The 15,750-nt window shown below is 38.6% G+C and overlaps 1 protein-coding gene across 1 annotated transcript in view; it reads left to right on the forward strand.

Moving 5' to 3' along the window:
* The window catches only part of DIO1 (iodothyronine deiodinase 1), a 141,907-nt gene that overhangs the window by 71,515 nt on the left and 54,642 nt on the right, over positions 1-15,750 (forward strand). The gene's annotated exons all lie outside the window — the stretch shown is intronic.

Here is a 15,750-nt window from a genome sequence, read left to right on the forward strand (position 1 = left end):
TGAAAATGAAGCACAACATGCACATATTGGGGAAAGAGCACGCTGTATTAGGAGAAGTAGTTTTCGAAAATGTTTTCTACATATTATAGAAAAATGCATTGAAAATGTGTATTTTGTTTTTCTTAAAAATGATGAATAGTAATTAGCAAAGCTATTTCCTGCCAACCTACTTTTTTTACTTCTTGATTATTGTTTAGTGAAGTACTCTTCCTTTCATTTTTACAACAACCAAATCATCTAAAATGGAGAAAAGCAGAACTGGTATGCTTTGCCACTTGGCTATGCTCTTTTACCTGGAGATTGTAGTCCACTAGATCATGCGGTGGCGCTGCAGGTTAAACTGCTGAGCTGCTGAGCTTGCCGATCGGAAGGTTGGCAGTTCAAATCCGCGTGACGGGGTGAGCTCTCATTGCTAGTCCCAGCTCCTGCCAACCTAGCAGTTCGAAAACATGCAAATGTGAGTAGATTAATAGGTACCGCTTCAGCGGGCAGGTAACGGTGTTCCGTTTAGTCATGCCGGCCACATGACCACAGAAGTGTCTACGGACAAACGCTGGCTCTTTGGCTTTGAAACGGAGATGAGCACCCCCCCCTAGAGTCGGACACGACTGGACTTAATGTCAAGGGAAACCTTTACCTTTTTAGTTCACATTATTAGCACTAAGAAGAAATCAATTTGTAGAATACAGTGCATGGGGGGACAAACCAGAAAAGTGCGGAACAGACAACCTAAATATTGGGGCAGGGGCTGTCAGTTTTGAAAGAGGACTACCAGCTTTCATGGAGAATATGGCATTTGGAACTCTAGTCTTGATGACTGTATTGTACTTCTGGAATCAAAGGCAACAGGCCTTTGAAACCAGTTGTTGGGAGGAAACTGACAACCTTTCAAGGTAGTCAAGACAAGAAGCACAAACCACTACCTTTATTGTAAGGTTATAGTAACAGAATCTTGCTAATCTGAAAGCATTTCTCTCCTCCTTTACTTTTACTTTCCAGAGTACTAGGGAGGATCCTTCTGAGATGCTTTCTCCACTCCCATTCCTTCTATGGGCTGGGATATCTCTTGTCTGATCATTGCCCTGGCTGCACCTCTTCTTCCTGGTCATTCCCACATACCATTACAGAAACAATGGAAGAGGGTGATCTCCATCACATCCTTGCAAACCTCTTGGAGGCATTGGGATAGCTGCCATTTAACACAGAAAGTTGCACCCAACCCAGCTAGTCTCTCTCCTTACTTCTAGTGACTAATCAAGTGTAAAGCACTCATATGAGGGGTTTCTTCACATTAGATGTCTTTTCTCAACATAGATTTTAATAAGTATGTACTTGTAAGTGTATAAGTGAAGTGCAGCTCAAGTATTTATTTTGCAATAAAAAGACCACACATTAATTTCCCCACCAGTGCACTTCAAGCAAATTAAAGATGAAGTATTTTAAAACTGCATGATTTCCTCAGGAAGAAAAAAGTGTGCATTTGTCCTTCTGTGATTTTATATTAAAATCTATATCCTCCCTTTGGAGGCAAAATGCTATTTTGAGAATCTCAAGATAAAAAACATCTAGCAAAACAATATAAAGGATAAACTGACATTAGACAAAACAGCATAAACTTTAACCAAAATTGTTCAGTGTAAATTGATCTCTTCATATATTTATTTCTTTGATTAAAAACCTACATTTTTGCTCAGATGGGCATTCAAGGCAGCTAACAAAATTTAAAGAAAACTCCAGAAATTTCATACTAAATATTACCAATACTAAATTAGTAGTAGAACTGAAGTAGGGCTATACTTTCAAAAATGATTAAAAAGAAGTGCTTCTTTCTTTGCTATTCATTTAAAGCAGCCGTCGGTTTTTCCAGCTTCTGTGCAAGTCTGTAAAAGAGCTGCTTTAAGAGATACTTTCATGAGTTGATTCATGAAAGCAGTGGCATCTTATTTGAGGCTTGCACCAATCTGAAAAACAACGTGGCTGCTTTAATTAAATTTATTAATTAATTTACTTCCTTATTCAACAAACTCCTACCCTGCTGCAATCAAAGTGAGTTTTGGCTGTATATACCTAAAACAAGGTATACACTTTACGTGCACAGCTTATTCTGAAGTAAGTATTCCATAATCTGCATGCCATGAGGGGAAAAACTCTTTTTTCCTCTCCCCCACACCCCACACAACTGAGCATCTGTCAGATGGGAGAATCAAAGGGACTTAAAAGATGATGAAATTCTTCAGCAGGCTCAACAGGAAACAAGGATTCCTGAGATACCCTGGCTAGTCCTAGTCAGCATCTGGAATTGATGCAGGTTCCAAATCCACAGCCAGTAAAACTTAATATTAGTCCTTCTGATTGGCCCATTTAATCACTATATTGAATACTGAAGGGGGGAAGAACTCCAGAAGGTACTGAAGCCCAAAAATGACAGCTTTTTTGTTGCATGTTGCAGACCACAGGAATCAGACAGCCTTTCCCTCCAGAAATGCTGAGACTGCAATTCCTGGAAGGAATTGTCAAACTAATTTATCTTAAGGTTCTTAGAGAAGGCTATGTTGCTCTATAATCTGTGGAGCTGATTGGGAATAATGCAACTTAACCAATATTGAGGAAAGATGAGTAAAAATATTGGCCAGGGGTGTGTGGGTGGGAGGGCAGACAAAAGTGAGTACTCTGCAGAATGACCAAGTAAGAAAAATTTTGTTCCAAAAAATATGGTTTCTTGGCTCGACATGTCTTGAGAGGGATCAACAGGAGAAAAAGCCATGAGGCAGGCAGATGTTTTTAAGCAACATCATTTCTGAGCATCCTGTTACTCAAAGCAGAATGCTATCAGACAAATTTCCCAATATTTCCAAGCTGCTTTCTGACAGATAATTCATGGTGGCAACAACAATTAAAAGAAAAAAAACCCCATGGTAATTAAAGAAATAGCAACAGAATGATTTCCCTTGTCTTGGTTAGCAGAAGAGAGTTGCAGAACTCCTGTATCATCCCCGCCACAGTCAGGCTCCAGAATAGGGAATTTTCTGTTCCTATTGTTTAATTATTTCTACGAAGAATAATTAAACAATAGGAAGAGAAAATTACCAATTTGCTCTTTTTGTGGTTACATGGAGAAACTAGAACAATCAGGAAGTAGTAAACAACAGCATTGCCAAGTCATATCTACAAATGTGCTGTGTTATAGTGGAAAGATTTGAAACAACAAACAAGACCAAACACAACTATTCTTTATGAACAGTCCGTCAAGACTGCTACCAACACTCCATTCTGCAACTACAGCACTTTCAGACTGCATGTGCTCCTCTCAGCCAAAACAGGTATTAACCCACAGTGCTCCCTAGTATGCATAAGAGAATATTCAGCCAGGGCCAACATCAGGATGTAACATCACAGACCAACATTCCACACTCAGTTCATGACATTTTAGAAGCATTTGCCCTATGGTCCATTACTGTCCTATTCCAAACGAGCTTCTACTGGCACCATTCACCAAGTGAGCAATGCAGTCTATGTGTTCTTAGTATTATGGTCCTGGTGGGGATTCTGATCACCCTTCATGTTTCCAGAATATATGTGAACCCAACCTGTTTACTGAATTTATGGTTCATAAAAATACATCCATGGAGTAAACTATGGTTGTTAACCACAGATAAGCAGATCAGGTAAATACAGCCACTATCGTGTATGCTCTAGCTCTGGATGCTCAAAGGCCTGAATGCTTTTGAATGTAACACATGCCTGCTTGTAAAATGATGTATCTTCTGAGAATGACAAATTAATACAATCCACTGGAATGTTAAAAGAGCGCTTCTTATCCAGCAGGCACTTCCATACAGGCAAAATATTCCACCTCCACATGTCATAAGGAGTTGCAGCTAGTCGCTCTGACCCTGGCTGCCTCCACAAAGATGTGGAACATTACATGCTTATAGAATTGTCATAGAAGTGTTGTCTTTTGTGGTAACAGCTCTGAAAATCGTAATAATAGACAAAGGAGAAACATCATAGTTTCTATCACAATAATACATCAAAGATAGTCAAAATCACTGATGAGAGTCTTTTCCACAGAAGTACTGTTGCAAGATGAGCTGAATGAAATAGTTTGGTGGGTTGGAGAATGATAGCTAGGCTTGAGAACATTCACAATGGATTAGATTAGATACCATAGTAGGGTTGAGGTGTTGAGGCAACAGACTTAGCATAAGGAATAAGCAGAATTTCTGAGACAGTCCAAATAAGCCATTTACTGTATTTTGTTACTGACCTGCTTCAAAGAAGGTATTTTGTGGGAAGGAAAACAAAGGTTTCTAGGGGATGAAAAGGAAGATTATGCCTAAAAGAAAAAATCTGTACAAGAAGGCTTAATTGTTTATGATGCTATTAGAAAAGGATTAGCAGACAAGATATGGTTGTCTTTGTTTTTTTAAAGACACCTCAAATTCTCAGAAACAATAGCCCAGAATGATTGCTTATTCTTCCAATTGTGTTATGTGCTGATCCACATAATTTCAGATAACTAATAGACAGAAAAAATCATTCTGGCAATTGGAAAATTGTAATGCTAGAGGTTGTTGAGAGTCAGGTATCATACGTAACAGCAGCAGCAGCAGCAGCAGCAGCAGCAGCAGCAGCAATTCCAGGACTTCACTGAGATGTATATCATGCATGCTCATGTATGAAATGCAGCAGCTACTGCACTTTATTCTTTGTCATTTGCCACTGTGGCACCTGATACATGAAAGGAACTACTGTGCAGATTCTGCCCTGAGCAAAACCATAAACTGGAACAAAGAGTCACAAAATACAAGCATGTTGTCTCAAGTCCTCATTTACCTTAGAAATCAAGTTGTAACCAGTGTCAAGACATCTGATATTGCCAAAAGAGAAAATTAAGAACTTGGGTACCAGGAAGTATGATTTTTATAAAAGAGAGAAGAGGGGGGTGTTCTTTATAATTTCCTGGTTTTAATACTACACATACTTTCAGTATGTTTCAAGATTTTGGAAGAATTAATAAAGTTTTAAAATCAGGGGTGTTTGGTTATAGTAAAAATCTTGACAATAAAAGTTTGATTCATATGTTATATTTTGCTTGAGCTATGGAAAATTCTGCTGGTCAAGGAATTGTTAACATAGGTTAATTTGGTTGATCCATCTTTCTACTCTGTTCTTAGCTCAAGGCAATGCATAGAGTATATACCCTTGAAAATTGGTGCATGTGAAATATGCATATTCCAAATAGTAGTTAGGTAAGTTTCAGTAAAAGGTCTCATCAGCAGCAACACCTGGCTGGCTTTGGGTTAGAACAGAAGCAGAATTGGGCCTGCTTGGTATTTGGATGGGACAACGTCACAGATACTACAGCGACAGTATGTTAAACTGGAAAGTTGGAAATGAAGAGTAAAACCTGATTTAATGCAAGGTGTTTCAAAGTGTGTTCCATGGAACCTCAGAGTTCTACTAGAGCTTTGACTTTTAATCAGGGTTCTGGGATTCTTTTTCTTAAACAAATTGGTTCTGTGGCTTGAAAAAGTTTGCATACCATATCATTTGTGTCAAACTATCATGACACATGACACAACATATGCTAATTACAGCATCTGCATTAATTTGTATTATTGACATCATGTCATCATAACACAAATGGCATAAATTGCCAAAAGTAAGGTAAATTTAAATTAAAGTTGTTTTAAATGCCTTACCCAGATTACTTTGGATACAATGGACTTGTCCATTATTTCAGCAGTTACTTGGTTCCTTGCATCCAATGTCTGTTGAATGGGAGTCCACTGAACTGAGATTTCATTGTAATGGCAAACCACTTCCATATTGTTGCCAAGAAAACTGCATGGACATCTCCATGAAGTTACCAGAAGTCCACTCCAGGGAAAGAGATATTACTTTAAAAACTCAGTATTAACACCTATAATAGCTTTGAATACATTGTATCTCTTGGGGCCTTTTCAGATGACTGAAGTCTTACAGGAACTGGAGAGTTTCTGCATAAAATTGTTATGCCTTTGCCCAAGACGCTACTATGATTACAATAAAATATCTAGTGTTACACTAAAATATTTTTGTCACTACAAAAAGCAGCTCCAATATCATGTTGGTCTTATCCTCCCCCCATAGAGATGAATTTAAATTGAGAGTTATATAAGAATATAAAATGAGATATATTCAAGTACGAATACTATTTGGGAATTCTGATAACTGCTCCAACACAGCTGGACAAAACGAGATTGGCAAATTTGGCTCAAATTCTATCTAGATTATAGAGTCATGAATATTTAGGGATTCCTTTGTTTTTTCTTTGAAAATGAGTACACACACACACAGACACACACACACACACACTTTTAGTCAGTTCTCCTTACATTATGTTTGATAGCCACTAGAGGTCCCTGTGAGCTGCACTCACACGATGACTGTGCTCTTGCTTTCCTCTACCATGAAGGAAAGAAGACAAAGCTGGATTACAGGCTAGGTGAAAGTCTATTGATTTGTGTCTGTACTCTGCAGAGCCATTCCATATGCTGCATTGAATAAAAGAGGCCTGCCAGCTCCTGAGGCTGCAAAACAGAAATAGCACGAGGACATGGCCTAATCATGGGGCTGCTCTTAGAGATGACTAATGATCCAAAAAATAGCCAGAAGCAACCAGGATTCCTTATTCCTAGCCAGGACATTCCCTTCACAAATGCTGTGTGGGATTAATGAGCTACAGTGAAACCAGATAATTCTACTATGCTTTTGGAAAGATAAAATCATTAAGAGGTTTAATAATGTTATTGTTATTTGTAGTTTATAGAGATGCAGGCCTAGCATCAGCACATGACATGTTGGGACATTTAAGGAGATGATGGGATTAGTTCTAATCCTACCTCTGATGGGATGAGCTCTTGGCTGTTTCTCAATTTGGGCTTGTGGCCAGTGATATAAGTCTAAGCAGTGGTTCTTTCAGTAGCCACCATCTTCTGCCCTGTAGACTCCCTTATGGACTTGACAAGGCCAGGAGTTGAGAAGCTGAGCATCTGCTTCACAGCAATCCCTGGCATTATCAGATAAGCCTGTAAAAAGCAAGTCTAGTGGCTGCCTCTACTCCATCTCAAAGAACAGGGTTTGACCAATAGCAAAGTTGTGATGGCTCCAAGGTCCGAAACTCCAAGGCGAGCCTGGGAAGTGCCATATCCACTATTATAACATTATGTGACATGTGGAAAATGTGCACTTTCTCCTAACCTGATGCCCCCTGATTTGGTCCAAATACAATTCCCAAAATGTGAGCAATTGTCCCAACATATTTGAAGGACATCAGGTTGGTCACCTCTAAAAGTTCAAAGTCTAGCCACACAGCAAGCATGCTAATGGTATGGGACAATGGGAGTTGCAGTTCAGCATGGCCTGAGAGTCATAGGCTCCCAGTCCTTGTTTTAGGAGCTGCACACATACAGGACAGCAACACTTTGATTACATCATCCTTTCTCACTCTGTAGTATAGTATATGGAGTCATCCAATGAAATTGACTAGAAAAGGAAACAATTTATTTTAACAGGATGCAACCACCACTAAAGTTAGATAGCTTTAGAAGGAAATTAGACAATTTCCTAGAGGACTAAGTTACCTTTGGCTACTACTTTCAGTTTACTCCTCTGTATACCAGTTTCTGGGCAAGAATGGCAGGAAAAGGCTGAGTTATATCCACTTTGTGGGCTTCTGGTTGGCTGCTTTGGGAAATAGAATGCCAAATTAGACAGATCTTCAGTTCTGCTTAGCCATGGAAACTCACTGAGTGATTTTGAACCAGTCATTCTCTCCCAGCTTAACCTACCTCAGAGGGTTCCTTCTGTGGGGATAACATGAAGGGAGATCCATTTATGTTGCCATGGACTCTTGGGGGAAAGCTGAGATTCAAATCTATATCTATCATCTGTCTGTCTATTAAACAACAATTTCCTGTACCTAATCAATTTGCTTTCTTCTAAGCTGGAATAAGGAGTAAAAGTTGGTCAGTTCAAATTCTATTGTGGGAATTTGTGCCTTTTCACAACATGACTAGAAGAAAGCATGGAGCCAGAAATGTAAGTCTTAATCTATTTAAGTCTGGACTTCAGATGAAGTGCAAATAAGGGCTTTTCCGCACTGCAGCCTTAAGCCGCTTGTCTCTCATTTGTAAATTGGCTGCAAATGAAGCCAGCTTAAGAAATCCTTTTCTGGAGATTGACCCCTTTCCTCCACTTGGACCAGTGATGTCCTGATAATCTGCCCAAACCACGTTTTTAAGGCCTCTCTTGGTTCTTTACCTCTCCTGGACCAGTAAAAAAGAAACAGAAAGAAAAACACACACAAAGTTTTACCAACTTTTTCCTGTGGCTTGGCCTTGAGAGAGAAAGTGGCAGGCATCTTCTCAATTTCACCTGGTTAAAAAAAAACCTTAATCTTTTCACTTTCCCTCTGTGAAAAAGTGAAGCCCAGGAGGTCATTGTTCCACTGTCCATTGTGTTTAAAGAGAGAGAGAGAGGAAAAAGGGCTGTGGAAGGCAGGACCAAAGACACCTTACCCAGCAGTGCTGGATTAAGACTTGGTGGGATGCTAGGCTATATAAAGCTTGGAGTCCCCTTGTTAAAAATTTATACCAGAAGGTCTCACAAAGATGTGTAGCAGAACAGGACCTTGGGTCACCACAAAAAAATTGAAAATGCCTTTTAATCATTTAATAGCAAGGTATTTAAAGTGAAAAATACCAATTATTTTCAAATGAATGCATTTACTGATTACATATTTATTTTTTGGCTGGCTTGATCTCTCTATCTCTCCCATAGATTAAAATATAGTATACCCTGGAAACTATACTTAAATGTAAATTGTAAAAGCCAAAAAAAAAATCTGAAATTTTGTGAGGCCCTGCAGATTATGAGGCCATAAACTGTAACTTGTTTGGATTATGCCTAATTCAGCACTGGTACACAGGAACCAATTGGTCACCTACAGTGGTCACTTACAATGAAATAAACTGCAGCAGGCAAACATGGCTTGAGCCAGCACAAATTAAAAAATGCTGCTTTTGATGTGTAGTAGAAAAAGAAAAGCAGAGGGTGACTTCCTCATGGCTGCATTTGGGTACAAGACAATGGTGTATGTAAATATTACTCCAGCGTAGCCCCTTTCCCCCTTTTAATTATTGGACTCAAAATATGGCTTAACCCTTTGCTAGATGGCACTGAAGAGGACATTTCAATAGGTACACTTACACTATCGAGTTACCTTAAAAGCTTTGGAAAGTTGCTTATGGTAGCATTTCACTTTCTGAACCACTACGAAAGGTACAGGAGCCTTAGCTTTCCAGCCATGATGAATAAAGAACAACGCGGCCATACAATTGGCTAAAGGGGACAGTTTTGTGATTTGTGTGATGGCCATCACTTCACGTCAAAGGGAATGAATTAATTCCAGTTGCAGTCTTGCCCAGAGTTAATTGTCGAAAGGTTGCAAAGGCTCCTAGTTGTGCTGTTCCAATGGTTGTTTCAGAATAAGCACAGATAGTTGCAAGTGCAATGAATTGTGCTTGCATCCATTTCTATAGATGGTATTCATGACTGCAAGTCTCTGTGAAGGTTTTCTGGATGGTGGATCTTTGACAAATGCAGAATGGCATTTCTGCTATTAGCTTCCTAAGTAAGGGTGGTGAGGTGAATTACTGTGATTACACTGACAGTATTACAGGAAGAAGGAGAAGAAGTTGATAAAGCTCCTCTGGAGTTAAGAATATGAAGCCTATATTCATTAACTAAGAAAGGGGTCTTTGCAACAGGTCATGAAGGGAGAGGCAAGCAGAACTTGGAAGGAAAAGGGAGAAAATTGATACAAATTGGGGCAGCAGGCTGCTAACCAGGGCAAGGTAGAGGGAACATGTGATGACTGCATTAAAATATTTGCACTTGGTGCCAAGTGCTTCTCAGGCACAACTTAAAGGGTTGGTATTAACCTTCAAGCCCTAAAGAGCTTAAAGCTTATCTGAGGTTCTTCTGAACTAGATGTCCTCCCCATCAGAACCTCGTTTATCTGGCACTCAAGAGAGTGCCTTCTCCTGTGTCACTTCCAGGCTGCAAAATGCACTTCTTTAAGATTTCCATTTGGCCCCATGTTTTTTTTCCAGTGTTAGGAAAAACGCAACTGTTACACATCTCATTGCCAAGCTTTTAATGGTTAATGGATGTTTGTATTAGCTTTTAAAATATTTTAATTTGAATCTTATTTTATTGTTAGCCATGAACAGAGAGGCAGGGTAAATACACACACACACCAAACAGATAGATAGATAATTAGCTGAAAGGTGATGCTCAAATACTTCAGAGTGGGATTTGAGGCCAGCAAATGACTGAGTGCAGAGACTTGACTTTACACAGGAGGCCTGAATGAATGACCAGGAAGGACCTCTATTAGCCAGTAATCAAAAATGCAGTTGAGAGCAGAGGCAAAAGTGAGCAGGTAAGTACTAACAAGAAAGAAACATGACACCAACAGGATGCAAACCCTTGGAGTGGGGGAGAGCATAAGATTTCATGGCCTTTTCCTGCCCTGAAATGTTACTTTTGTTTAAAATTACATAAATCTTACCGTCTGTGGTTCAAGTGTCTGGCTGGGAGATCAGAGGAGCTGCGTGATGGAAAAGAAGGCCATAATCATGTACAGCTGAGAAAAGCCTTTACTAGATGAAACTGACCATGTAGTGAAGAACATTTGCAGCTTAAACCAGATCTCCCAGATCTGAGCTGCAGATTTAAAGCTTTCTGTATCTCCTTGCTGCCATCTAATCAACATCTGGTAGCCTTACTTAAGGTCCACCTGCATGGACCAATTTAGATAACTGTTGGTTGAACTCTAGCACTCTAACCTCCATAGTTAGACATGTGAAATACTCTGTGCAGGGCCAGAGGCATTCAGCGGTAAGAAAAGAGACCTTCAGATCAGGGGGAGGCTGTATCACTTTTCTGTGCTGGAGGTAAGAATTTGGTTTCAAAACAGAACCTGGGGCCCAATTCTAATGTGTCTTTCACATAATTAAGGACTGGGAGGCAGGAAGCCCAGAGGCTATACAACCAATTTTTCACAGTATAGTACTGTAGTCTTTTGAAGCATATTCCAACATAATTTTTCAGAAAACTGTTTGGTGTGAGAACTTTCAAAGACAAAATTTGGGGAGAGTAAAAGGACACCTAGGCACTGAAGGCTAATCCTCAAACTATTTTCCCTTTCCTTTGGAGCATTTATTGATTTCTCCCTTCCACTTCAACCCATGTTCCTTTGCTGCATGTGTTATCCAACTGACAGGTCACATGCATGGCAGAAGATGAAGCAGGAGGGATTTCTCCCAGTGCTCTAGGAGAATTATCTCCCACTTCAGCCCTCACTGCTCCACCACACAGTCAACCTTTCAGCTGGGCTATTTTTGTGGACATGGGTTTAGCTGTCTTCCAGAAGAGTGCTAGACCTGTGTTCAGAAATAGCCCAACTGATAAGCCATTAAGGCAGAACCCTTCTGTGTGCACCACATATTAGCTGGGCAACTTGAAAGAGAGCCAAACCTTCCATCTCAGGCACTTGCCTAACTTACATTCCCTGCTTCACAAGACATTAAAGAAAGTGATTCATGGTGGTTTTCCCCATCGACAGGTGATGCTTGATGGGAGGGAAAACAAAGCAAATGAAACCAGCAATTGCTTTCCTTATCTTGGTTTTCTTCAAAATTGAAAGAACAGAACCTTTCACTGGCCTTGTTACTGAGACAGCTGAAAGTTATTGGGGCAGCACAATTTATATTGGCATGTTTTTCTGCTGATTCAAGGACTGGAGAAGTGCACCTTAAGGTGGCCATGAGGAAAAGCCCTTAAAAAACCTTTCAGACTGAAAGCTCTAGCATTTAGCTTCAGCTTTGCTAGATGTGACATGCCTTCTGTGAAATAATCAATGTAGCGTTACTTTCTTTGAGTTCTGTAAGGGTGGTTGGTTTTAATCAGCCTGTGGTTTTATTATTTATATTTATGTAGTACTTCTCACAAGATTCTCTGCATATTTTATCCTAACAACAATCCTTGAAGGTAAGTTAGGTTTAGAGACAATGGCTGATTTGCACATCGTGCTAAGTTATTGTTTAATTATGGTTTATTGGATAAACCATTATTGATTTCACACATTTTATAATGCTATAAATCATGGTTTACAAACCACAAGTCTGGGTTTACACATGCTTTTCTCTTACAGTGTTTCATAACTCAGTTCTTATGAAGCACCAATTAATAATGAAATGAAGAGTATGTGAAATTGAGCAAGAGGTGGGTTTGTAAGTAAAACAGGTGCCTCAGTGCTTAAGAAAACATTTGTGCACATTTCATTTTCATTACGCTGCCACCTCTTACAGTGTCTAACGTGACAGATTGGCCAGTGTATGTTTTGTTCAATCACACACACACACATACACACACAAAGCATTTACACAACTAGTAAGTATCCACACTTGGCAGAAGAAACATAATTATATCTTTTAAGAGGTCTTGTCAATCCTTGTTTCTAGTCTCAAAGTGTTAGTTACTGTATATTCATAGTAATTGACTAACCTGAAGATGTGCATTTACTGAAGTAAGTTTGGCCTTCTTTCCTAGGTCTGAATGTATACTCACCAATGTCTCCTTAATGAAGCTCAACACAGTTGGCAAATATTTTCCCTCATAAATCTGTCATTTACCAACAAGTTGGTTCAACAGACATTGACTCAAAACCCTGATAATAAAGTCTTTCTTCATGAAGAATGGAAAGATTGTCTTTTTTTAATCTGTTCCTTTTATCTACATGATTGCAAGGGTCAATAAATCTGCCTGCACAAAGTCTGAATAATACCATACTATACACTTCCCTAATTGTTTAAAACAGATTTCTTGTGAATATGGAACTCTTGCTTGGTATATGCAAAATAATATCCAATCTCTGCATTTATTTACTACTGTGGATGCAGGAGTGTTCAGGGGAGGTCATAAAAAAGTCAAGATGGCAGTTGTACTATGTGATGGAAGCACGGCCCCTATTAATGTATGTCGTATGTGTAACACACTTAAAAGGGCTTGAGGTCCAATCGCATGGTCAGGACTACCATCTTGACTTTTTTGCCCCCCTCTCTCATACATGACCCTGCATGGATGTTTTTTGTCACAGCTTTGCAGAATTATGCTGATCAGTCTGAGCACTAATAATAGGAGCCAAAGTACTTCATGAATAAGTATGCAGATGGGAGCATACTGCACAGAATGCCAGTAGGCAAAACCCTAGAAATGGGAAAAGATACAAATAACACACATTTAGAATTATGGGAAAACTGACTACCATCAGGAGTCCCTTGGCATAATTTTGGCAAAAATTGTACTTTTTTATATGATAATGATTTTGGGTTGATGATTGTATAAATTATTATATTTTATAGTAAAATGTCAGAAAGGCAAAGGAATGGAAAAGGTCCTAGCTGGGGGTGGGGGCAGGGGCAAGGAGTGGATGTATAGGAGGGGGAAAAAAAGAAAACTTAAAACACTCTGCATTGGAATTTAGAGTAAAAATGTAAGGCCACCAATGGGTGTATGTGGGTGTGTGGCTTTGATATTTTTCCATCTCTCTAACTGAAGCCTGCCTGGACAGTGGTAGTGTTGAATGATGATGGCAAAAGTTGTCCTAATGTTAAGATCAATAAGAAATATGGGACAACCTGGTGATAATTTGAAAAAGACAAAATAGTGGCTGTAATGCCAATACCTACCCTAATTCCATTCCCAGCCATGTTTGTGAATTTGGGTTTTCACTGTTGTTGAGTTTTTCACAGAAGCATTGTGAAGTTACTTTCATTTTAAAAACCATAATGTGCATACATGAGTCAAATTACATCAAGAACCTTAGAAGCATCTTGGATTATGTGTGTCAGTCTGAGTCATGTGTGTAGGCTGGGATAAGTTGTTTTGTTCTTCTGATGTTCATTATGGAAATGACTCCTATGTGTCCTCTTGGCCTTTTGGTTAAATCAAGTCCAACAATATAACAGCCAGAACAGAACATTGAACATGACAGTGTTGTGAAACTTACTGGAGTTTTTTATCCTTATTCCGAATATTCAAGGAAGACTTTTTTTAAAAAAAAATGAATACTATCTAAAGAATTATCTTCCCTTCTGTACACAAGCTTTATTTTCAGATATATTTACATTGTAGTCAGAAAGCAAGCACTTTAGCAGGCTGAAAAAGATCTTGATGTGGCTTCATAGCTACATGTGGAGCATGAAAAGAAAATTGGCTATTCGTCAAACCTCACATCCTCATCCTCTGTAATATGAAAATTGTAATTTAAAAATACATTGAAGAAAGGTTATTTGTACAAGGAAGTAGAAATGGATAGCCAAATGAAATGATAATTAATATTGTATTGTAAAATAAGTTTGATCCATCAATGCTCTCTTCTCTTTTACAATTCATTTGTATAAGTTTTCCTACAACTCCATTCATATTTACATGTTCAGTTCAATTCATTATGTTTTGTCTCTGAAATTTTCAGCTGCACAGAATTTTCTGTGAGCAGAATGGGACTAATTATGCCATTAGAAAGCAAAATTACCATTGGTTTCCCTTGGTAGGCCCAGAATAGTAGACATCAGAGATAGGAAACACTACAAAGGATGATAATTCAACACTTCAGAAATAAAGCATTTGAAATGTTGGAATAGTTGTCCCTCTTGGGATGTTTCCAATCCTAGTGCTACCAGTCAAAAAGGAAGTCTGAGTCTATTCCATTTGTCATGCTTAATGGACAATTTTGCCAAAAAAATAAAAGGGGGAAATAGCAGGAGGAAACTGTGGGACGGTTACAGATGGAACACTCATTATCTAGATATCCTTGGTGGGGGGGGGGTGATGCGTATTAAGTGCTTTGCTTGGAAACTTCTCTGGTCACTTAGTGAAATGACTGTCATAGAATGGCACCATGGACACCACCTCATTAGAACAGAATGTACAATTCCAGAAAGCCTTGATGCAATCCCCGGAATCCCCCTAAAAGTTAGCTCCAAATTGTAATTTGTAAGTTTTAATATAACAAGAGGGGAAATTATTCAATGCACGCAGCCATAACCACTGCACTGAATTACTAATTTAAAATAAAGTTTAATTAGCATTCCATCTCTTTCATGCTAGAAAAAGAAATGTAGTTTTTTTCGTGACCTCACCAATGTTTTGCCTATAATTCCATTTCTTCACTCAAAGGCCATGAGTGGCCTTGTTCAAATTAGATATAACCAGACAATTGGAAATGAGCAATTAGATAAAGATGCTACATATAGCTTATTTTTGATCCTATAAAATTTGCCCAGGGCAAGATAATATAATTAGAAGTCTTAATTTTATTAATTTATGTTTATTTCCTGCTTTAGACAAAAGTATGCTAAGGTCCTGAAAAGGAATCTACATACTTGATCAGCACTTACCTCTTTCAGATGGCTTAATTTAAATAAATTTAAATCAGATTTAAGGAAATAACCCTAACTTTTACAAATCAAGCATCAGATCTGTCTTCTTTAGTTAACATTTTAAATGAAAGCAAAGTTTATATCATTAGAAAGTGACTTCCCCAAAAGGCTAGAAAAATTATTTTATCTTTCTTATCTTCCAGAAAAGAAGTGAATGCTAGATTTGAATAATTTCAGAAGTGTTTTATTAAATCTC

The sequence above is a fragment of the Candoia aspera genome, chromosome 3 (assembly GCF_035149785.1).
Source record: "Candoia aspera isolate rCanAsp1 chromosome 3, rCanAsp1.hap2, whole genome shotgun sequence".
Taxonomy (NCBI): Eukaryota; Metazoa; Chordata; class Lepidosauria; order Squamata; family Boidae; genus Candoia; species Candoia aspera.